This window comes from Myotis yumanensis, unplaced genomic scaffold (genome assembly GCF_028538775.1).
Source record: "Myotis yumanensis isolate MYYU_CA2020_CCGP unplaced genomic scaffold, mMyoYum1.0.hap1 SCAF_4, whole genome shotgun sequence".
Classification (NCBI taxonomy): Eukaryota; Metazoa; Chordata; class Mammalia; order Chiroptera; family Vespertilionidae; genus Myotis; species Myotis yumanensis.
Window position 1 is genome coordinate 50,772,665 of NW_027223755.1, and position 24,638 is coordinate 50,797,302.

Consider the following 24,638-nt stretch of genomic DNA (forward strand, 5'->3'; position numbering starts at 1 on the left):
CAAGTTTTCCTGAAAGCAGAACTATGAGCTTGTGGTGTTCATTCTGTGCCGTCAGAAAACATGGGGTAGTGCTATCCCCAATCCACCACTGCTACTTGAAACACAAGGGAAAACACTTTTTTCCTTTTAGTATTATAGTGATTAAAGTGCTTTTAAAGAAAGAAGACCTAAAGTTTGAAACCAGGCATGTAAGACAGCTTTAAATTATGTGATTCACACTTATGCCAGATGCTGCTAGAGGAATTCCTTGGTTTCTCATTAACATGGAGCACTCCCTTTAGACTTCACACATAGTGGCCGCTCACAAGCACATACACATTCATGCAAATGCTAGGAATGATCAACTACATGCATTCATCTGTACAAGTTCCAACAGTGAAAATTCAAGAAAACAATTCATTTCAAGAAGATGCGCTGCTGTGGAAAAGCTGTCATTCTTTTCCGAGCCTTGATGTGCTTGGAATGAATGTTCTTAATGAATGTGGCTAATTGTTTTGTGATGTTATTTCTGAGTTTATTCAAGATCCATCTATAGAGGCACTGCTTACACGTAGATAAAATTAAGAACTTTTATTTTAGGTGAAACTGATGATTGTTATTAACAGAAATGTTAATTTCTCTTGATAACTGCTTTTGTGCACAGAATGCTTGCATTTATAGTACCATAGCTTAAATGGTCACATACAGATTTATACTAATAACTGCTTTCAAGTAACAGTTTGTTTCACTTTTTCAATTTCTGATTGTGCCCTACTCGATGGTTTGATCTTCAGTTTTATTTACTTATGTTTTTACATGATTGTTATTGAATTAACACATGGTCATTTTTTATTGAATTCTGTGAGTAGACTACTTTGCTAGGTCCTAACTATTTATAGTTTAAGATTAGAAAAGATTTGGTTGGTTGGTGTCAAATCCCTAGTGTATTTTGTCCAGAGACTAGAGAATTCCTTCTCTCTCTCTTTTACAAAACAAAAAAAAAAACATGAAGAAAACGGGAGGTGAATTAAGTATATCATAAATATGAACATTGCTACACTAAAAACATTCTTCCATTTAAATAAAAGTGATTAGGTAACACAGATCAAATCTTTATATTTGTTTGAATTTTTATCATGTACCCATACCTGTCTTCCTATTGCTTGATCTATGTATTTATAATTCATTTGTTTTCTTTCTCCTAGGTGTGTATTGAAGAAATACATTTTATCAGTTAACGGATAAAATAATTTTTTGCTTTGCATTAGTAAATGTAATACTGAAGGCATAGTTTTAATTTAAAAGAGACTATAAGACTTTCTATAACCTCTAGACTATGCTCTATAATTAAGTTGTTTTGCTTTCAAAGGGAATGTAATCCCTGTGAGGGTAAGGCTATCATGCAATTTCTTTCTTTATAGTCCTTATGCAGTTATGATTCTGCCTATAATGAGTATGGAAACATTGACAAACTTACGAATATATTCAGCCTGGCAATATGTAGAACTTGTAAAAGTTAAACAAAATCATAGGTAGTTATCAAATTGTTCTTTCCAAAGAAGAAATGTAAAAGGCATTTTAAAACTCCAAAATATGAAAATATTACAGAATATGAAACTGCACACTATTAAAAATTCAGTCGAACACCTAAACTGACATTCTCCTTCTTTCAGGGATATTTTTGAAAATAATCTTCTTTTTCATCATCAGCTAATAACTGTCTAAATACATACATCATTGTGCAGAGGATAAATGGTTCCTCTGGAAGCTATTTTCTTTTTTAATCAAAGAAATAGTATTCAAATGGATAGAATTACAAAAGAATAGACTGATAGAAATAATGAAAGATACTGCACAGAAAGCATGGATCATACACACACACACACACACACACACACACACACATATGCATATATATTTACATTAATGTCAAGTAAATTTTTTATTTCTGTTTGTAGAGTAGGTATTGACTGTTGGATTAATTCTCCTTGAATGATCAAGATTTCTTGGAGGAGTAGTTCAGACATTTTTTATTTTTGGAGGAAGGTAAGATTCCTAGGTCTTAGGGATTCGGTAAATTGGTAAATAGGACATAATGAAGCTTTTCTTAAATAAATTCTTAGGCATATAATTATGAGAACCATGAGATGTAGCCAATTTAACTGGAAACATATATTTTTTATATTATGAGAGAAAGGACAATCTATCAAAAGGTAGCTTTAAAAAATTGTAAATTTGCAGAGAGATTCCATGAGTTTAGCAAAATCTTTGGGAAATTCTCCTTTCCCCTCATGTCACTGAACCAAATGAAAAATTAACTTGTTGAATCAAGAGACACAGCTCTATGCTTTAAAAATTCTAATGGAGAAAATATTATCAACATTTAATTTAAAGAAATCATTCTATACTAAGCAAATAATTTCTCTTGCTATCTCCCTAACATCATTCAACTATACTTTTGTAAATTATACTCTTCCTGGAACTATTAAAATAATCTAATTCTGATTCTAGTTACAGCTGTCACTTAATCTATTCCTGATAAATTGTCACACTTGTAACTTTGTTCTTTTTCTCAGTTTTAAAATTGCACAATGTTAGTGAAATGTTTAGACAAGTAACCTTATGAAGGGAGAAGTGTAGGTTAAAATAAATGTAACATTATATAATTTTGTGTTGTCTCTGCAAATAGTTTAAAAATAAAAGAGAATAAAATTACTTATTTGACATTTCAAAGCATTGAAATAAGCCTTGATCATACCTATAGTTATTATAACCTCCCACGATCTACCGTTGAAAGAATCTTTATTTATAGGTGGAATTCATCATTAGCAGGTATATCAACTGTATTTGCTAGTTTTTGAAGCACTTTTTCTCCTTTAAATTTTTTTGTTTGAACAGCACTTTATGATTCTCATAATTAGTACAAAAATATACCAAATTAGAATATAGTTTGGAGAATAGGTCATAAAACTAAAGAGAACTACAATGTATACAATGTTATAAATAGTCACATAATTGAGAAAGACTAGTTATTTTCCCAAATATTTTAAACCTTTGGATAACTAGAACATATGGGTTAAAAATTAAAATTTAGGGCTGAATTTTTCAGTCTTTTATACAGATGATTTCCTCCATCTGCATAGATCACATCTGCTCTCTCTTTGGGAGTCATTTTTATTATAATAGCAATATTTTAATTGTGCATATTGCTCTTTCGTTTATGATTAAAATATTAGGGATCTTTTCCCTTCTTATTTACAATAAGCAACTCAGATATTTATAATGTACAATATTCCTTGAAGCCTTAATGCCCACCTCTTTTTTGAGGTAGGTACTTATTAATGCAATTCAGTGTAGCAATGATCGCGTGTCTATAGTATCCGCACGCCAGCAGACTCTGCAGCTGTACTGTGTGTAGTTTGCATTCAGAGAGAATTGGCCTCCGAGTGTCAGAGAGAATGTATTCAAAGGTGCCCCACATATGGCTGTTGATAATAAAATGAGGGGTGTAATTAAATGCAGTGAAAGAGTTAAAGCTAGAAATCAAATACATTTTAGTTTTACTGTGATATGATGCAATCACTACTGCTTCTTAAAAATAGGATTTTAATTTAAATTGCTTTCTCATTTGATTTATTATTCTGAATATAGAGGGATTTCTTTGTATATTTTTGAGAACCTGAAGAGAGAAAGTGGCATGGAAACATCTGGATCACACTACAGTAGTAGCTGTAGTGATTCCGTAAGATTCCCAGGAAGGGACAATAACTAGCAAAGTCAGCAGTCCTAACCTTACTGTTACTCCATTCAGAAATCATCCCCCCTGGTGCTTTTTCCTGGGACTCCCATGCTTTCAGAGCCGGACTTTCCAATGTGAGATATAGCATTGGACAGATGGCATTAAATTCAGTTATTCCTGATATGGTATATTTAGTTCTTCTGCAACACCAAATTGAACCAGTTGTCATTTTCAATGGGTGAAAGTTAAACTATCAGTGGAAAGGAGACACAACCCTGAAGGAGGCAGCAGAAAAGATTGAGAAAAATACAGTCAGTATATTTTTCAGAAAGCAAAATTACTATGTAGTGAAATATGTATAATAATTCCATGGAATAAGGTTACTTTATGAGTAAAATATGAATTGAATAAGAGAACAGGAATACTTAAGAAGCTTATTTGAGAGTTCAGCATGACATTCCTGGTTGAGGCTGAATTTTTCCCTAAGGTGGATCTTAAGTATAAATTCTGTTTTTTATTAAATATATTCTAAATATTAAATATTCTTATTTTGGCATATTTTAATGTTAGTACAAGTTACTGTTGACTGGTAGTCAATTTCATAGATTCACTATAATAGGCCCAAACTAGAAAACCTATTCTAATTTAAGAATATAGTGCCATTTACTTTAATATTTGACTTCTAAAAATGATTTTGTTACCCTTTGATGAAATTATTTGGGGAAGAGGTGATATTATCAAAATTTTAGTTTCATGGAGAAGAATTTTTAAATTAAATATTTCTGGTTTATTATATCTGGTCACATTATAATTTGGATAATATCTTCCAATCTCAGTTTCTTAAAACAACTGAACAACAAACAAACAAACAGAGATTTCAAATTTGCTAGTATGTTCACTTTTGGTATATGTGTATGCCACCCAATATCTGATCAAAATTCTCATTTACTATGTCTATGTATTAAATCCATTCTTCAAAGTATATTCTGAATGTAAAAATGAAAATAGACATTTTATATGCAGTCTGAGCTAGAAAAAGGTGCTGATACTGTAATTAATATTGTACCGTAATATCTTTTTAATCTATCATGCTGCCTTTTTGCCCTTTATGTTATGTCAGAAAGTAGTGTAATGAATGAGTGTGTCTGTGAGTATCAGCTCGGATTTGGTGAAAAGTGAGGCAACATGACATTTAACGTGATTAAGGCAGGTATAGATTCAGGTTTATTAGCTTTCACCCAATCAGATGTAAACCCAATGATGATAAAGCGTCACAGTTTTAAAAATATGGCTTTTCCCCTCCCTGAACTTATTTTAAAGCTCAATTTGAATAAGGTAGTTGATTATATACTTAAGAATTAGCTGTCTTTGTAATGTTTCCCAGGAAGATAACTCACAATAGTAAAACGTCAGAATATTCAACATTTTTGGAGAAAAACGAGGGATATATTATTAAATCAGAGAAGAATTGGCGTCAATCTGACTTGAAACAGCTGTTTAGGGGATTAGTGTAGAGTGTCTTTTCAAGTCCTGAGAGTTGTCCTTCATTTTCATATCAGAAGGGGGCACTAGTGGTCCACTTCTAATAACAGGGACGCCTTTTTCTTCTGTTCTACAACATTTGATAATAAATAAATATAATTTTCTATTTAATGTTGAGGTAATTAAGATTGTAAATAAATATTGGTAGGTTAAAAAGTTAAGTAATTGGAATTTTGTTTATAAAAATAGCCTTATGCTTTTTTCTTTGTATCTAAGTATACGGCACAAAATTAGGAAGTTTTGTTGTAGCTAGACTAGAGTACCAATTCTTATTGTTTAATGCTCACACTAATGACTGGGGTAATTTTACACACACACACACACACACACATAGAATTTCAGTGAACTATATTTTAATCTCTCACCATTCACTGAACTGGAGCCACTGCTCACAATAAAGCACTTTACTGTTTATATACCTTGCATATCAGTATTTATTTCCAATATCAATTTTGACTTAAAAGAAATTAACATAATACATTATCCTATAATTTCCAGTTTGAGTAAACAAACAGTCCATGTGCATACTTAATGGGAGGGCTACACTTCACTTTTCTTCAGGTCTCCATTGAAAGGTAAGCCGCAGATACAGTGGGTAAGCTCACTGACTGGCATCTCTGTGTCCAGATGATCTGTTTAGAATAAATGTGGCTGGACAATGTGTATTCTAAATCCACAACTTGAGTAATTGAAGAACTTCAGAGATGCAACAAGAGGTGGGATAGCTGTCCTCATCCGAGCTTTAGAAGGCAGGCGTGTGAGCACCTAGAGAAAGAGAATAAATGAAAACTGACAGCCTCTTCAGTACTCTTGTCTGCATTTAGCAAGATTTCCTCCTCTCCCCAGAGCCTTCCATATAAGCGTTAAGATGGTGAGACATGCATTATGTTTTACGGTTTTGGTTAAGTTTTGCAGAAAATCATATGTCTCAGTAGTACTTGTATTATAATGGAAAAAGGTGTGATGAAAAACCCTCCAAAAATGAAATCCACTTGTCAGTTTGAATTTGACATGTTTTTATTACATAGTAAAACCTGTCAGCTAAAATTTTAGAGATTTATACCTAAGTTGTGACTGAAAACAGGTAATTGTCTTTTCAAAACAGGTATTTTGAGTATATAAATGTAAATTTTGGTAGCCGTGACCATGTAGAGTTATCTATTTTGCTTGCAGAGTGAACTTTAAAATTTAAGAAATGGTTCTGGTATTTAAAAATACTGAGAGTAGCCCTGGCAGTATGGTTCAGTGGTTAGAGTACTGGCACCTGCACTGAAGGGTCGGGGGTTTGAGTTCCAGTCAAGGTTGCTCCCCCCACTCCTGCCCACTTGTGTGTGGGAGGCAACCAGTCAATGTGTCTCTCCCATCCATGTTTCTCTCTCCCTCTCCCTTCCTCCCTTCCACTCTCTCTGAAAAGCAATAGAAAAAATATTCTCTGGTGAGGATTAACAAAACAAACAAACAAACAAAATACTGAGAGTAACTTAAGAGAGTGAGAACATAGGCAACTTTATTTTTAAACAAAAGTTTACAGGTATTTATTTGAACTTTGTCCAGTCAACTTACAATGCCACTAGCACATATTAAAGAACATACCTTTCCTAGATTTCATAATGCAATGTAAGTACTAATTTGATGCTAAAATATTTAAGATTACTCTTATATTTGATTAATATTACTAAATAAAACTGTCCCCAATAAACAAAGTATTTTATAGATATTTAAATCTTTAATATAAAAATTTGTTTTCTACATATTAAGAAATTGATTATTCTTCTTTAAAGCTGATGGTATGGTGCCAAGTTTCTGAAGCACAGTTTGAAATTATTTCTCTAGAAAAAAATGCAGCTAGGAGGAGAATTTCCTTGGTATATTAGGACCACCTTATTTCTCTTGGATCTCTGATTTTAAAACATCGCCATTACTTTGCTTTCTTCTTGCATCTTGAATATGAGAGGGTGAAGGAGAAGGGGAGAAAGAGGCAGAGAGAGATAAGGAAAGAAGGGAGGAGAGAAAGAAAAGCATAAAAGAAGGAAAAAACGTAATGTCAGAAGGAATTAGAGAAGAAAAGAGAAAAAGGGAGAGTGTTTTGGAGAGGTAAACATTGTGATGAATTGACACGGGTAGATTTTTGGTTCTAGCTGAGAACAGTGTGATCCTGGCAGCAGCTGGAGGACAGCACATCTCAACTTCCAGAACAACATGATTTAAAGAAGCTGTGTGACTCAGAGGATACTTTTGGCATTGAGTTTGTGAGAAAAGGAGGTTTTTGCCTTTGTATTGCTCTTCACATATAAGAGAAAATCATTCTTCTGCCAACATAGATAAAAAAGCTGTCCAATTATTACAATGCCAGCTTTCTCTTTACAAATATCAAGTGTAATTAAAGGAAAAAGCTAAATATTATAGAGAAAATAAGATGGGAAATGTTGGCTGTTGGAAATTGGCTTGGTATGGGCTTTGTGGATGGAAGGCATTTACTAAATTGTACCAACTCTGCTGTACGTTTTTAGACAGCATTAAAGGCTGAATTATTGATTTGCCTGTTCTTCGGCATTAGAGGCAGCCACGAAAGGATGTATCATCTGCTCAAATATTTTTCCCTGATCATTTTTCATCAGCCTCTTCTACAACCAGGCATGTTTTGGCTGTGAGTAGTCATATACCAGAAGCTTCCCATGTTATGTTATAGTCCTGTGTACCTTTTATTTTTAACCATAATATCTTATGGGCCTATTCTATATTCTTCTGACCTTTGCCTAAAGGGCTGGGGCTAATTTGTGTGGTCCATTTACTGGCATTTGCTATTATTCAGGTTTCTCTGCTTTTCCTTAATGCCTACTTAAATATTTTCTCATCTTACCCTTAAGCAAAATGTCAAACTCTTGGCAGGCAAAACATGGCACTTCCTTGAATAAAAAGAAAGCAATATCCATTTCAGCACTTCATTTATCTGTTTAGTGGTAATGTGCATCCTTTGGGCCTTGTGTAAATACTGAGTGAGCATCCACCTGAAACAGTACATTCTTAGCTGATGAAAGCAGAGAAAAAAAAAAAAAAGAGATATATTCAACCTTATGTGTGTGTGTAAATTTGTTTATATAGCATTTTTTTCTTGTCCTATGCACTCCAATAGGCTGTGAGGAAAAGAAAGTGGCATTATGCAACCATTAAAAAATGTGGTTAACCTACATATAGGTACTGAAATGGAAAACTACCTGAGATATATTGATATAGTTAAAAGAAGAAAAGTCATAGAAAAGTATGTATAATATGATGACTCTATAGGTTTAAAATAGCTACAGAAAAACATTAAAGTGTTAATGATGGTTGTCCCAGATGAGGGGGCTTGTGGGAGCAAACTGAACAATTTAGCATGCATCCCTTATTAAAACAACAAGGTAGTGGTGGTGGTGTTCATCGGGGAGCTGAGAGGTTTTACTCTTTCCATGTCTTCTTTATGATGTGATGGCAAAAATAACCAACTTAAACCAGCTTTAAATATATTTTATGATAAAAATATATTCTAGAATAAAAAGAGAATAGTACTACTTAGTGGACAAGAAGGAAATTATAGAATGGATTTATTATTAGCAAGTAGTTTATATTCCCTAATCAGCTAAAACACAATGTCCCTTTCCTTTTTCCATCACTAAGGAGTCTGTTCCCTAAACAGGCGATTGGCCTTCCCAGTGACATTTGGACATTTTTTGTTAGCTACAGGATTGCTGTTATTTGTGATGGTGAGGTTGGGGGTGGGAAGGAGGAGAATGGGTGGGTTTGGTATCAGGATGCTCAATTACAAAATCCCTGGACAAGATCAGAAGAGTGGATCCATTGGCATCTTTTGAAAAGTCCCAAGGTAGAATAATTTGTATTTAAGGAACAGATGTTAATGGAAAAAATAGTTTTATGGAGAATGAAGTCTGTGGTGACTCGGGGGGAGCACGGGACTGGCACGTTTTATTGTATTTTCACCTTAACTAAAATAAATCAAGTTTACACATTAATCAGAGAGAATGCATTTAAATAAATTACCTCCAAATCTAGAAGTGTTGTGGAATTTGTCCTCGAAATTAAAAAAAAAATTATGTTCAATTTGCTACTTGAAATTAAAAAATGATCTCACTCTTATGTAGAATCTAATGAACAACATTAACTGATGAACAAAAATAGATCCAGAGACATAGAAGCATCGGACAGACTGTCAGACCTCAGAGGAAAGGCAGGGGAGGGTGGGTGGGTAGGAAGAGATCAACCAATGAATTTGTATACATATATGCACAACCCTGGACACAGACAATAGGATGGTGAGGGCCTGGGGTGGGAGGCAGGGCTGGCTGGAGAGGTCAATGGGGAAAAAAGAGGACAAGGAGACATATGTAATACTTTCAACAATAAAAATTTAAAAAAATATAGAGAGAGACTCAAAATATCTCTGGTACTTCATTTAAAGTTCAACACCTTCTAATTTGATAAAGGAGAACCTTTGCCTTCTACTGCCTGTATTCTGCCTCCAAGATTCAATTTTCTAGATTCCTAAGTCCCCAGAGATGTAGAAACACTGGTTCTTGTAATAGAAAATGTTTTACATAATGTATTTTTCAGTAATTTCTCCTGGTATCCAGAGTTCTATGGTCCTGGTTGTGCCCATATTAGTCAATGAGTTCTGGCCATATCTCCAGTCACCACTGAAAAGTAGCTCATTTTATTTACTTTTATCTCCAAAAGATTAATTGGAAAAATTGAGCTCCTTTCCCACTGACTAGCCCTGTCTTACCCTCTACCCATTCTCAGTCACTGCTTTTTTTGACAATGATTCCAAATTGAAATGATCTTCAATGGCTATAAATTAAAATTTCTGTTTCTGCTTCCTCCAAAAAAAGGGGTGTGTGTGGCAGATATTTAAATATAAGTGAAGCAATGCAATATAAAATCAATTGATATAGCACCCAGGATAGGGGTTTTAAAAATATATATATTTTATTGACTTTTTTACAGAGAGGAAGGGAGAGGGACAGAGAGTTAGAAACATCGATGAGAGAGAAACATTGATCAGCTGCCTCCTGCACACTCCCTACTGGGTATGTGCCCGCAACCAAGGTACATGCCCTTGACAAGAATCGAACCTGGGACCATTGAGTCTGCAGGCCGACGCTCTATCCACTGAGCCAAACCATTTAGGGCCAGGATAGGTTTTATAGACCACTATTAATAGAACTATAATGGACTACATCATGTGATGACTCAAGCTAAGAGATATGAACTAAATAACCTTTTTTAAAAAAAGTTTTGTTTATAGACTATAATGGACTCAGTATGTTTTATTATTTTCACCAAAAAGAAGGAAGTCAGCATACTATAACAACTACCTGGGTATGATGCAACCTCAATCATTAAGAGGATACGCCTCTAATTATTTGAAATAGCATAATTGTTCCTTTGGTGGGTAAGCATCTATTTCATTTCCTATTGATACTATGACCAATTTCTACAAACTGGCTTCTTAACACAACACTAATTAATTATCTGACAATTCTAGAAGTCAGAAGTCCACGGTGGGTTTCATTGGGCTAAAATCAAGGTGTTGGCAGGATTGAATTCCTTCTGGAGGCTATAGTGGAGAATGCCTTTCCTTATATTTTCCAGCTTCAAGAGGCTGCCAGCACTCCTTGACTCATGGTCCCCTTCCATGTTCAAAGCCAGTCATCACATCAGTCTAATCCAGCGGTTCTCAACCTGTGGGTCGTGACCATCGGAAAACACATAGAGCATATCAGATATTTACATTACAATTATTCATAACAGTAGCAAAATTACAGTTATGAAGTAGCAACAAAAATAATTTTATGGTTGGGGGTCACCACAACATGAGGAACTGTATTAATAAGGGGTCGCAGCATTAGGAAGGATGAGAACCACTGGCTCTGCTTCCATAGTCACATATTCTCAGATTCTTCTGCTTCTCTTTCCTTTATAAGGACCCTTATGGTTACATTGGGCCTGATAGTCCCGGATAATCTTCCTCTCTTAAAAGCCTCAATTTAATCATGCCTGCAAAGTTGTTGTTTTTTTTTTTTTCCATGTAGAGTAATATATTCAAAGGGTGCAGAAGTTTGAATGTGGATGTCTTTGGGGTCATTAGTCAACATGCTACAGCAACTTTAACCATGGAAAGATTTATAGGTAAGCAGAGTAATGTTCAAGGAAATCAAACCTATTTTGACAGTTTTTGGTGTGTTAAGAAATCTGAGCATATTTGGTATTTCAGTTACTTGAAATATTTAAAAGATTTTGGCCTTTTGGAGTAGCAAGTCAGTCTTGCACATTCAAGTTAAAAATGTGCTGTTGAATAATTGTTTATTTTTTCCAGTTTTATTTTATTGCACACACACGCTGTATGAGTTTGCTAGGCCTGCCATAACCAAGTAGCACAGACTAGGTGATTTAAACAGAAATTTATCTCCTCACAGTTCTGGAAGCCAGAAGTCTCAGATCAAGGCATCAGCAGGGTTAGTTTCTTCTGAGGCCTCTCTCCTTGTCTTGTAAGTGGCCGTCTCCTACTCTTGTTTTCATATGGTCTCCTTGTGTATATTTGTGTCCCAATTTCCTTTTTTTTTCCTTATAAAGACTAGTCATATTGGATTAGAGTCCAACCTAATGACCTCATTTAATCTTAATTACATTTTTGAAGACCTGCAAATACACTTAAACACCCTGAAATACCAGGAGGCGGAGGAGCATATTCAGTCCATGACACATGTGAAAAATTTTTTTCTGAACAGTTCTGTAACTTGCTTCTCTCACTTCAAGTAGTTTAATAAAAACAACCAACATGTTAAATTTGTGACTTTAAATTGAAATCATGCCTATTTATACACTGTATTAGAACATGTAGGAAAATATAAGGCGACCCTTATTATATTTTAAAGAATTATTTATATACGTGGGAAAATTTATTCAGTCAGAGAATTAAAGTACTTACAGAGTAATAAGATATATGTATGAGTTCAGTTTAGGTGACTAATGAGTTTAAATTAACTAAGTTTGTAAATGGGAACATATTAATTATAGGCTTCCTTAAAATGGATCACTAAAATTTGCTAGACTGAAATATAATCATATTTGTAAATTGGGCTTATAAGTTTAAGGAAAAACAGTTTTAAGATCTGTAACTTTGGTAAATAAAATCATATTTTTTTTAAAAAAAAGCTCATTAATAATTAGTGAGTATGTGGTATGTGCATGTATATGTATGCAGGAAAGCCATTTGAGCATAAAGTGAGGTTTTCTCTTCCTATAGGTTGACGTTTATCATCATATTTTGTGTTCTGTTGTTTAGGATTACTTCTAGAATCAGTCTGGGGGCCTCACAGCAAATTGAGAGCCTTATTTATTTATTTTTTTTTTACAATCATGCAAGTAGAACTTTTAGCTTTCCAAGAAGTATTTTTAAAAAGCCAAGGGAATTAGTTAATTGGGAATAAGCTATTCTTGGTAAGAAGTATGTAAACTTCTTTGAATAAGAAATGAACTTTCTATTCATTTAAGTTATCATTAGAATTGGGGGTAAAATAGAGGGTCACATTAATGACCCTGTGTGAGTATGCCAGTTTTCAGAATGCATACTGAAAAAGAAAAAGTTTCCTGCAATTAACCTTCCCATCTAAACATTAGTCCAGCGAAGATTACAAACAAGTGGGAATAAAATAATAATAGTAATTTATTGGAAAAGCACACCATTCTTTATAATTTGTTTAAATAAAATACAATTATTCAATACTAGGGGCCCAGTGCACGAAATTCATGCACTGGGGCGTGGGTGTCCCTCAGTCCAGCCTGCCCCCCCTCTCACATACTGGGAGCCCTCAGGGGATGTCCTAGTGACAGCTTTGGCCCGTTCCCTGCTCCCCTTGGGGAGCGGCCCTAAGCCGCAGTCTGGCCTCCCTTTGTGGGAGGTGACCGGGCTGATCAGGGGAAGGCACCAGCCCCATCACCCCGCTGCTGCAGCCACTGCCAGTCACCGCAGCCACAAAGGTGTTTTCATCAACACAACTCCAGTCCCTTCACCATGAAAAAATGACAACTTTCTTTAGGCATTTTCAAGATGTGTCTTTCATATAATAATAATTTCTTTATTATTTTTTTTTTATCCTCACCTGAGGATATGTTTCCATTGATTTTTAGAGAATGTGGAAGAGAAAGGGAAAGACAGAGAGAATCATCAAAGTGAGAGGAACACTTTGATTGGTTGCCTCCTGCATGAGCCCTGACCTGGGACCCGGCCAGGGAGGAGCCTGCAACCTAGGTACATGCCCTTGGTCAGAATTGAACCCAGACCCTGCCCTCGGCAGGCCAAGGCATTATCCACTGAGCCAAACTGGCTAGGGCAGGATATGACATTTCTTAGCCCTCCAGCAATGGACCTTCGTGGTTTTTTTTGCCAGAGTGTGGTGAAAAACCCTAGATCACCTTTTTGGATTCTTATTACACAAGTTACTAAGAATATTACCAGTGGCATACAGGTAGCTTAGCCAATGAGTGGTCAGAAAAGGTGTTTCCTCTGTAGTTTACACCAATCGCCAGCTTGGCCCCTAGGGCCCAGGCCTGATGCCTCCGGCTCAGGCTTCAGGCCTGGGCAGGGGACCCCCATCTCCCCCTGATCACTGGCTCTGCACTCACCCAGGCCTGACGCCTCGGCCAGAGGCATTGACCCTCATCCCCCTCCGATCGCCCGATCGGCCCCTTTCCCAGGCCTGACACCTCCACCAGAGGTGTCAGGCCTGGGCAGGGGGCCCCATCTCCCTCTGATCACTGGCTCGGACCCCCTGCTCAGGCCTGATGCCTCTTGCTGAGGTGTCAGGCCTGGGCAGGAGACCCCGAGACCCCTCTGATTGCCAGCTCTGCCCCCCGCCCAGGCCTGACGCCTCTGGCCCAGGTGTCAGGCATAGGCAGGGGACCCCCATCTCCCCCCGATTACCGGCTTCTGGACAGCTTCTGGGGCTTCTGGAGCCAGCCTTCGCCTGGGATCGGATCCGATCACGGGCGGCAGGCAGGTGGCTTCTGGGGTCCAACACCGGGGCCTGGATGGCAGCTCTCCTGCTTGCAGCTGTGCTGTCCTGCCCTGCCTGCAGTATGCAAATTAGCCACCATCTTTGTTGGCAGTTAATTTGCGTATCACGCTGATTAGCCAATGGGAGGCATAGCAAAAGTATGGTCAATTACCATGTTTGTCTACTATTAGATAGGATTGGACTTAATTTTCCAAGATAATTTCATCTGAATTTATAAAAATGAAATATTTGCTAGTGCCTGAATAATAGCATATAATCTATAATGATCCCATAGGAGGTACTCAAAACATTATTTCCTTTAGGTGATCAACTGCTTTTTTGGGATCATTCATTCATTCACTCACTCAGTCTTTCAGTTATTTGTTCATTATTGAGGTCTGATTGTGAATCAGATATTTTGTTGAATGCTAGTTAAACAAAGGTGGAAGATATAGTCTTTGGTTTCTATGTCCCTGTTTCCACATAAGCCAGCCAGCACCCAGAAATAGGAAAAGGAACCAAAATGCCACTTGAAGAAAAAAAAAAGGATGAATAGGATCATTTTAAATGTAGTAATACTAAGATGACACCAAGTAATAACATATGCATTTATTTATGTCCACAAAACTTATGGAGAACTGGCAATAGTTTATTATTTGGTGATTAAAAGCAAAACAATTTTTTTGGAAAATTATCTTGGCTAACAATTAATTTAGTTCTCATGCTTTAAAGTGCATTTACAAACTAGCCATATTTGATATCTCAAAAGATCCTATAAAATGTATTTATGTTGAATGCTTCTACTAGTATTATTGTACCATCCTCTATTTGCCATCTTAACCTCCCATGTCCCATAGGAAAACATCCACAAAATAGACCCAGAAAAAGAGCAGATAGGCAAGATTTCTTGTCTGGACTCATTTTCATGTAGGAAATTGTAACCAGGTCATTGTTTTCTGTTTCAGAATTTCTTACAAAGATACAGTCATTGTGTAAAATTGTTGCTTCATGATTTTGAACCAAAGACAAAAAGCAGCTTTCAGTTCTTGATTATAGCTTCTCAAAATGTACAGTATAATTAATGTTGAAAGAATGATTATATTCTAAGTCCTTGTTTTACACCCATTCAAACTTTCTCTTGTTTTTTAACTTTGGGAATTTTAGTCACATTTTCAGAACAAAGGTGAATTTTGTGGAAAACAGTGAGAAATGAAGGGCAAGTTTGTTATAATTGGTATAAATGCATATGAGAATATTTCACACTTATTATATTTATGTTTAAAGTTTGAATAGCTAAAAAGACAGTCTCCCTCCTTGATGTTCAACTAGTCAGGGAAGCATTCTCTGTTCATTTTACCTAAAGTTTCATTACGCCCTAGACCTTCTTTTCATAGCAGTGCACACAGGTTGTTTTTCTTTATATATATATACATTATCACACATTATTTGTTTGCTTGCTTAGTCCAGATCCCTCTACTTGGAAAATTAGCTCCGCAAAACAGGAGCCTCTTCTCTTCTGACACATAATAGGCGTTCAAAATATGTGTGTTGAATGAGTCAATGGATGAACAAATAAATAAAACACACCATTTCTGACTTAAAAAAATGAGGGTAGATATAATTTGAAGTATTTGATAATGGTTTTAAAAGGAATAATTATCACCACAATCAGGCCAAATATTTGTCTCACCTTTTATTTGTTTGTTTAAAAAATGTTTGGCAAGGGTTCTTTTGGGATCATCTAAAAATGAATGTTTCTAAAACTAACTCTAGCTACAAACAGCTTGCATTCTGAGTCTTGCAAATTGTTTTCGAGTTGCTTTTTCCAGCATTATTTGCTGTCTAGCTGTGGTCATTTGTTGGTGTTGTTCTGAGGAAGTAGTTTTAACTAAAGCCATGGTTCAAGCTGGTGTTTGTTATACACATGTTTTGTTTTTAAATATTTTTATTGATTTCATAAAGGAAGGGAGAAACATCAATGATGAGACAGAATCACTGATCGGCTGCTTCCTGCATGCCCCATACCAGGACCAAGCCCACAACCTGGGCGTCATGTCTTCAGTGCCAACCGTTTCCAGTCCACTGGTTCTATCCTCAAGCGCTGGGACACGGGTAAAAAACAAACAAACAAAAAACTCCAAAATAAAAACAAAAAGATACATTCTTGTGGGACAAGAATTAAAATTAAGTTATTCTAATTATGGTTATTTATGAATGGATAAAAAAAGTTATGAATATTGTAAAAGCTTGTGAAAGTTTTAAGTTGGAAGGAAGACCCTGAGATATTTTCAAAGTGCATTTCTTAATTTTTATATATTTGGAGATTTTCTAGTCTAAAAAATGTATTTAATTTTTAAATGAAAAAATATTTTTCTCTGAATGATTTTGATACTTTAAAATGTGTTGAGTCAGGCTTTTCACTGCAGCACACAATGTTGGTAAATATTCTAGGTCACTTGCCAAGAATGTATATTCACTAGTTGTTATGTCACAATTAGGTCAATCTATTCACTTTTTGTGTTTGCTGATGAAAAGTTCTATTTTTAAAAATGTCTTCTTAATTTAAATTTTCTATTTATGGATATTTTTGGAAGCATATAAACTTTTGGGTTAACAGTTACCTTTTTTTTTACAATGTTGTTATAGATAAGCTGCCAGGCAGCACAGGAGAATAATCAGTCGGGCACTGAGTCAGAAGAGGAGCCTTTTAATGCACTAGTGCAGTGACTCAGGGGGACCAGCTTCCGAAGCCTGAGTGCTGAGTCTGGAGGAAGCCTTCCTTTTATCCCTTTTAATTTCTTTGTCCCCCAAATATGGATCAGGCTTCCAGTCTTTTCATGGGCTTTGCAGCCACCTGTCGGTTGGGATGGCGGAAGTGAGAGTACATCCAAAGGCCTGGCTTGGCTTGGCGCCAGTGTGACAACCCCCTCTGGGGGGTGTATATGGTTCATGGTTTATGGCCTCTGTAAGATGGGAGCATTCCAGGAAACAGGTTCTGCAAGGCAGGACAGGCATCACAGATAAGAATGGAGTTAATTATCTGCTAGCAAGCGTGATACAGGTTACTGGCACAGATTCAGATAGCTAGCCCCCCAAATGTCTTATTTTCCCCTTCAATGTACGAACCGTTACTTCATTGTTTTCTGGCTTTCGTAAGATTTGTTTGAAAATCAACAGAGAATGTCTTGGATACTCAAATTCTGGCGCCATAGTTGATCTCTGGTGCCTTTGACCAGATATAATTTCAAAATTTTGATATGATTGTATGGGTTTTATTGGCAGGGTAATTGGTTGAGCTGCTTCATTGTAACTGGAAGCAGCACTTTATTTTTTGTATTGCCGTTAACGAACATGTTTATGGCATTTTGTCAGCATTCCCTACATGTGTAAGAATTGAAAAGGGAGTTCAGCGTAAGTGGTTGGTGAAGAGAAACATGATGGAATTGAGGGAACTCAAGGTTCTGTGCTGTAATTTCTTGGAGCTTTATTGCCAACTATGTACATGCTAGAGAAGGGTAGTCTTCAGAAAAAAAATGGTGTGTAGTCTGAATGATCTAGAGGATATGCTTAAGACACTTTATTTTTTGCAAGAGAAAAATAATTTATCACAATCAAGTGTTCTACCTCTGAAATAAAGTCATGGTTCAAAATAAACTAAGATATGGGATGTTTTTCCTCACTTGGAGGAATGCAAGAACAGGAAATTTATTTGTCACTGATGCTAGGAGCATTCTCTTTCAAGATGCCAAGAAGCCTGATATTTCATACATAGAGAAGAAAATATAGTGTTCACACACCAGGTGGCCTTATAGTGAAAAAAGCTTGTGTTAAATGTAGTTTATTGGTTTTAGAATTTTATAATCAACCTATAGTCAAAGCATGATAAAAGTCCATCATGGTTTAAAATTTAATGTAAAAAATTAATAAAAATATGGACAATGTAAAAGTCAAAAGTAAAAGTATAATTTGCAAAAAAAGAAAAATAGGGGAAATGTGGGGAAGAAGGATACAGGTAGTAACATCATTATTTCACATAGTAAGGAGTCAATGACACTGGCATTTAAAAAAGTCTAGATGCATCATTAAGTTTGCCTAGTTATATAATAAAAATTAAAGATAATTTATCTATTAAAGATTGTAGGATAAGAGGAGGAGGTGGAGGGGTGAAGATGTTTCAAATATGCTCAATCCTTATATTTCATAGCAGGAATTCAGTAGATATCGCATAGTTAAGAAAATAAGAATGGCATAAGCATATTGTTTAAAGACACCTAGTAGCCATATGAGAAAAAACTAAAACAATGAGAAGAGGTTTATTCTGCAAGATGGGGGTGGGATGAAGTAGGAATAAGGCAGGAGAAATATGTTTCTTCACATAAATTATCATTATTTTATACCTTATGCATATGTCACTAATAAAAATTTAAAGATTTTTATAAAAATGTCATCCAAAGATGCCCCATCTTTCTGATGTGATGTCAATAAAGCAAGATAAAAACATTTCCATTTTAAGAGCAAGCTGAAGCCAACAGGATCTTTGGATTGGAATAAAGAGAAGATAAAGGAAGGACAAGGTTCTTTATGTCTCTGACAGGGGGATTATGTAGCAGTCTCTTACCATCTATATATCCAATATAAAGGGTAAGAGACTGCTAGGTAGATAAAGGAATAACTACCTTGATAAATAAATACATAAAATAAAGATATAATTTCTTTTAACTTGTTTAGGTTGTAAGGACTGTGTTGCCTTGAATGAGATTCAACACAGAGTTGAGGTTGCAAAGGACCAGTGGTTGTATTTTGAATACACATAAGAATTTGTTATGAAAACAATTCATTTTTCTTAACATTACTCTTTTCATTCCCAGTACCATCATTTTAATCAAATGATTCTTCTCTTTAAACTCCATTATTCTCTGAACTTCCCTTTCTATTTCAAGTCCATATTGCATTCCACTGCCAAATGTATCTTAGTAAAATACCTCTTTAATCATAGTAATTCCTTGTTCAGGAATTCAAAATGACTTTCTACTGCATAATGCATTCAAAAGCATTACCACATAATGTATTACTGCTAATGAATTACACTGAAGCAGTAGGTGTGAACTGGATGTCTTGAATAACCAGTATATATGGTCATGCTTGCTTTTAATTTATCTGCACAGACTGAACTTCTTTTTCATTCGTTTTTTGTTTGTTTTGTTTTTACAACAACTTTTCTCCTATCTTGGAATTCATTCTTTTCATCTTTTTTCCCTCTCTTGAAACTCATTCTACTTTTCAAGAATAAGAAGTCCTCCCTAAAGCTTTCCTAACTATTTGGTTCACACATCTCTTCTTAAAAGTTGAATGTGTTACATCACCTATTGTTTTCCCATGGTTTATAAACTCCCTGACAACAAAGGTTGTTAAATTCTACATCAGTCAGAGCCCCAGAAAGGAAGGGTCAGGCACTCATACTGGGAAGTTTAAAGAGATTTTAATGAAGGGGCTCTTTGCAAAGGTGTGGACAAGAGACCCTAAGGGGTGATGCTTATCCTGGCTAAGAACAAAGGTATACTGAACCCCATGCTGGGCTTGAGGGAGCAAGTAGAGGGAGTTGTTCAGAGAGGGTTTTCTGACTGTAGCTGCTACTGGCAGAGGGACGCAGCCACTTGGAGAGAGGGCAGAGTAATAAGCACCCTGATTTTATTCTTCTCCATACCTCTGTGATGCATTTCCCCACCTAAATATTAGTTGGCTCCTACATGGACAGATCAACCAGCCATCCTATCAACATGGTCTAAATGGAAATTTCTGTTACCCGCACAGCCCTCAGTGGAACCATCAAGAGTAGCGGTCATCCATGATGGGGCTTTCATGTGCCAGTACCTTTCTGTTTTGGAAAGGGATTTTATAATACTTTTCATATCACAAAGCAGCATATAAGACTCAGGACAGATAATCCATAAATATGTCTAGACAGGTTGTTGATCTGATACCAATTTTTGACATTTAATTTTATAATTATAAAACATTAATTGGAATTTTTCTTTCACTAATCTGTTTTCTGCAAAAACAAAAATGTACAAACAATATTTTATTACAAAAGGTAAAATAATAACTTCAATTTTAGAGTTACTTATTTCTTGTTTCCTCTCACTGTTTATTGGTCTATTTGAAAAAAATATCCTCAGTGTTAACATGTATATCAAATTTACAAATCACACACACACACACACACACACACACACACACAATCCCTTGTTTCTTTAGCTCTTATCTTTGAGTTCACTATAAACAGTTCTCTTTAGCCATATTTCATATTATTTTCAATTTTTTATACCCTGGTTTAATTTCTGTTGGTGATAAATACTAGACTGTCTTATAAATTTTATTCCCTTCTTCATAAGCTGTACAAATTTTTCTTAGCCTCAAGAAAGGTGTGGAAGCTTTTTGAAAAGATGCATTTTAAAATACAGATTTCTGCTCTGATACATTGGAAAAGGTGTATTTCGTATTCATGTACATTTGCCCTGTAATTTCAGTCTTTAATTTCTTTAATGTTATAGAAATGAATTGGTCTAAAAGCAAACATTTTTCTATGCTCAATTTCAGTGAAGTCGTTTCTGCTAGCTACCTGTATTTTTCTGCGAAAATATTTGTCTCCTTTTTATACTCTCAAATTTTGGTCTATTACATCTGAATAGCATTGAGTGCAAAAACTCTGCTCACCCCCCAATATTCTTCTTTCATTTATTTCTACCTCCTCTTTCCCTTCCATCTCTCCCACTCCTTCTCCTCCTCCTCTTTCTTCTTTCCTTAACCAAATGTATGTTGATTGATTTTTGAGAGAGAGCAAGGGAGTGAGAGATATATAAACATCAGTGTGAGAGAGAAATGTCGATTAGTTGCCTCCCATACATGCCCCAACTGGTGATCGAACCCACAACCTAGGTATGTCCCCTGACTAGGAATTGAACCTGCAACCTTTTGGTGTATGGGGCAATGCCCCCAAAACTGAGCCACTTATTTCATTCTTTTACAAATTATACCCCTTATTTGATAAAATTCTCCATTTTGGTTTCAGTTTTCACATTCAACCAATAATTTCTTCATTAGCTCCACAATTTTTTCTTGTCTCCAGAAAGTTTTTGAAAGATGCATTTTTAATACATTCTATATACTTTTAATTCATTTTGCTTTTTGTTGTGTTACTTTTTATTTAGACATTTTATAGTTAATACCCATGAAAGTCAATGTTGGCCATAGTTCATGAAAAATTTTTGCTCACAAAAAATGTTAAGAAAAACCATGAAGCCGAAACCGGTTTGGCTCAGTGGATAGAGCGTCGGCCTGCAGACTGAAAGGTCCCAGGTTCGATTCCGGTCAAGGGCATGTACCTGGGTTGCGGGCACATCCCCAGTGGGAGATGTGCAGGAGGCAGCTGGTTGATGTTTCTCTCTCATCGATGTTTCTATCTCTCTATCTCTCTCCCTTCCTCTCTGTAAAAAATCAATAAAATATATTTTAAAAAAAAAAGAAAAAAAAAAAAGAAAAACCATGAAGATTTCTTCTGCTCTTTGCATTATGTACATGAGTTTAGCATGCTGCTTCATCCCAGTCTGAGTAACAGATTTGTTAGAGCCTGATGCTTGGTTCATTTTAAATAGATATTCTCCTTAATAGCAAGGTTGAGGAACTCCTGCCAAGTCTAATAGGCATACATGCTTTCAGGTAAATAGAGCTCATAACTTTACAGCCAAGAACAGCAGGGGTTGAGTCAACTAAATTTTTTATTATAGTCATTTAGAAATTCATTTAAATATTGCTCATCAGCATCCATTGATCTCAACATTTTTCATACAACCTGAGAGGCTGGCGTACATGCAGCCCTAATGTATTAGAATCCATCAGATTGTTTATGCAAAATTTCCTGGTACAATGTGTTGATTTCACTTTATGGTTTGTTTTAGGCTGTAGCAATACTGATGTAAATTCCATTTCAACTAAGAGTGATGCATCTTGTATAGTTCTACTTAGTGGGGCTGATTGGTGTAATGAATTTCTCCCTTATTGATCTGCAAGTTAATCCTTTCAACATCAATAAGTTTATATGCATAATAATACAAATACACATTTCTGTTGTTTCTGGCTCAGTAATTCTTGCAGGAAAAAGTGGTTTTGCTGTTTAATGAATGAAAATCATTGCTTAGAACTAGGAATATGGCAAATGTTCATCTGCACTGAGTGAATGAAGTTAAGAATATTAAGCTTTAGCTTAATCTGGCATATTTATATTCCATGATTCAGATATGAATTTTGGGATATATTGTGTCTGTGTTACTCATAGTAAATATAACATACTAAATGTTATATTTACTATGACTTTTCATGTGAAAGAATTTTACTGATCTCTTTGATTCTTTGACATTTGGCATGCGTATAATTAATGTAGTGTTCTTGTCCACCCAGAAAGAATTGAAACTTTGTCCTCTTAAGCCCTTGAGGCTTGTCATAAATGTCAATGTTTCCAAGCTGCAGTACCAAAGAGAACATATAAATACCTGCTGGGCCTTATAGATTTCACTCATTATACATAATACTAGAGGCCCGGTGCACAAAAATTTCTGCACTCAGGGGGGGTGGTCCCTCAGCCTGGCCTGTGCCCTCTCGCAGTCTGGGACCCCTCAGGGGATGACCACCTGCTGGCTTAGGCCTGCTCACCGGGGGATTGGGCCTAAGATGGCAATCAGACATACCTCTGGTAGCCCGGCAGCCCTCGGGGGATGTCCACTGGCCAGCGGGGAGCAGACCTAAGCTGCAGTCAGACATCCTTAGCGCTGCTGAGGAGGCAGGAGAGGCTCCCACCACCACTGCTCTACTGGCAGCCATCAGCCTGGCTTGTGGCTGAGCAGAGCTCCCCCATGTGAGAGCGCACTGATCACCAGAGGGCATCTCCTGCATTGAGCGTCTGCCCCCTGGTGGTCAGTGTGTGTCATAGTGACCAGTCATTCCCAGTCTTTCTGCTGTTAGGGTCAGTTTGCATATTACCCTTTTATTATATAGGATAGAGGCCTGGTGCATGGGTGGGGGCCGGCTGGTTTGCCCTGAATGGTGTCCTGGATCAGGGTGGGGGTCCCCACTGGGGTGCCTGGCCAGCCTGGGTGAGGGGCTGATGGCTGTTTGCAGCTGGTCACACCCCCTTTAGGGTGGGGGTCTCCACTGGGGTGCCTGGCCAGTCTGGGTGAGGGGCTGAGGGCCGTTTTCAGGCTGGCCAGAAACTGAAGCTCTCAGCCTCTCCTTTTTTTATTTATTTTTTTATTTTGGGATTTATTTACCTTCTATAATTGAAAGTTTGTTGCCGTCACTGGCACTCCCAGCTCTGAGGTCTTGGCTGGCTGAAAGTAAGTATCTGGGGTTTGTTTGGCTTCTATAATTGAAACTTTGTTGCTGTCCTGCTCGCTCCAGCTTTGAGGCCGTGGCTGGCTGAAAGCAGGTATCTGGGGTTTGTTTAGCTTCTATAATTGAAACATTGTTACTTTCGGGCTCAGAGCCGGGCCACGGCAGGCGGGGAACCTTGGCTTCCTCCATCACTGGAGCAAGCAAGCCTCCTGCTCGCTTCAGCTGCGTGGCTGCTGGCCGCCATCTTTGTTGGCAGTTAATTTGCATATCTCGCTGATTAGCCAATGGGAAGCATAGCGGAGGTATGGTTAATTACCCTTTTTGTCTTTTATTAGATAGGATTATTAAAAATACAAGATATATTATATTTTAGTCTCTGTGAAGAACAGCACTCTCTTTATAACAGCACTGAGATGGAATTTAATTGAAAGATAACAAATTTAGGCCATTAAAGACACAGAGACATTGGCTTTGTTATGGCATATTTTGCACTCTCTTCCCTGTACTTGCATGTGGAAAGTGGGAAGGCAAGCAAGTTTCATACCCATCCTGTAGTCCTTTGGTCGCCTTTATCAAGTTACAGGGACAAACCAGAACCACCTGCTTCATTGTTGTAAGGCTTATTGTATTGTATCCATTATAAATGACTATTTTCATGTCTATATATTCCAAGATACTATATAATTTTCAGAGGGGTTCCTAGAGAGAATTTGTATGTTTTTCCCCACCAGTTATTTCTGAATTTGGCATGGTGCCTAGTACCTTATAAGAACTAAGGAAATCTTCCCAGAAAGAGGCTTGTTATAAAGTGTTCATCATAAGTGAGAAATGAGGAAAATTTCAGTGAGGAATATAAAGACTCTGCACTGAACTTAACCTAGTCATGGTTTCGGTGAATATGCAAAAAAGGCCAAGGTCCAGGATGCCAAATACACACATATCTT

General features: G+C 36.5%; 1 pseudogene; it reads left to right on the plus strand.

Moving 5' to 3' along the window:
* The first annotated feature begins 16,318 nt into the window (after positions 1-16,318).
* On the plus strand, positions 16,319-16,422 carry LOC139009629 (small nucleolar RNA SNORA57; annotated as a pseudogene).
* The last annotated feature ends 8,216 nt before the right edge of the window (positions 16,423-24,638 follow it).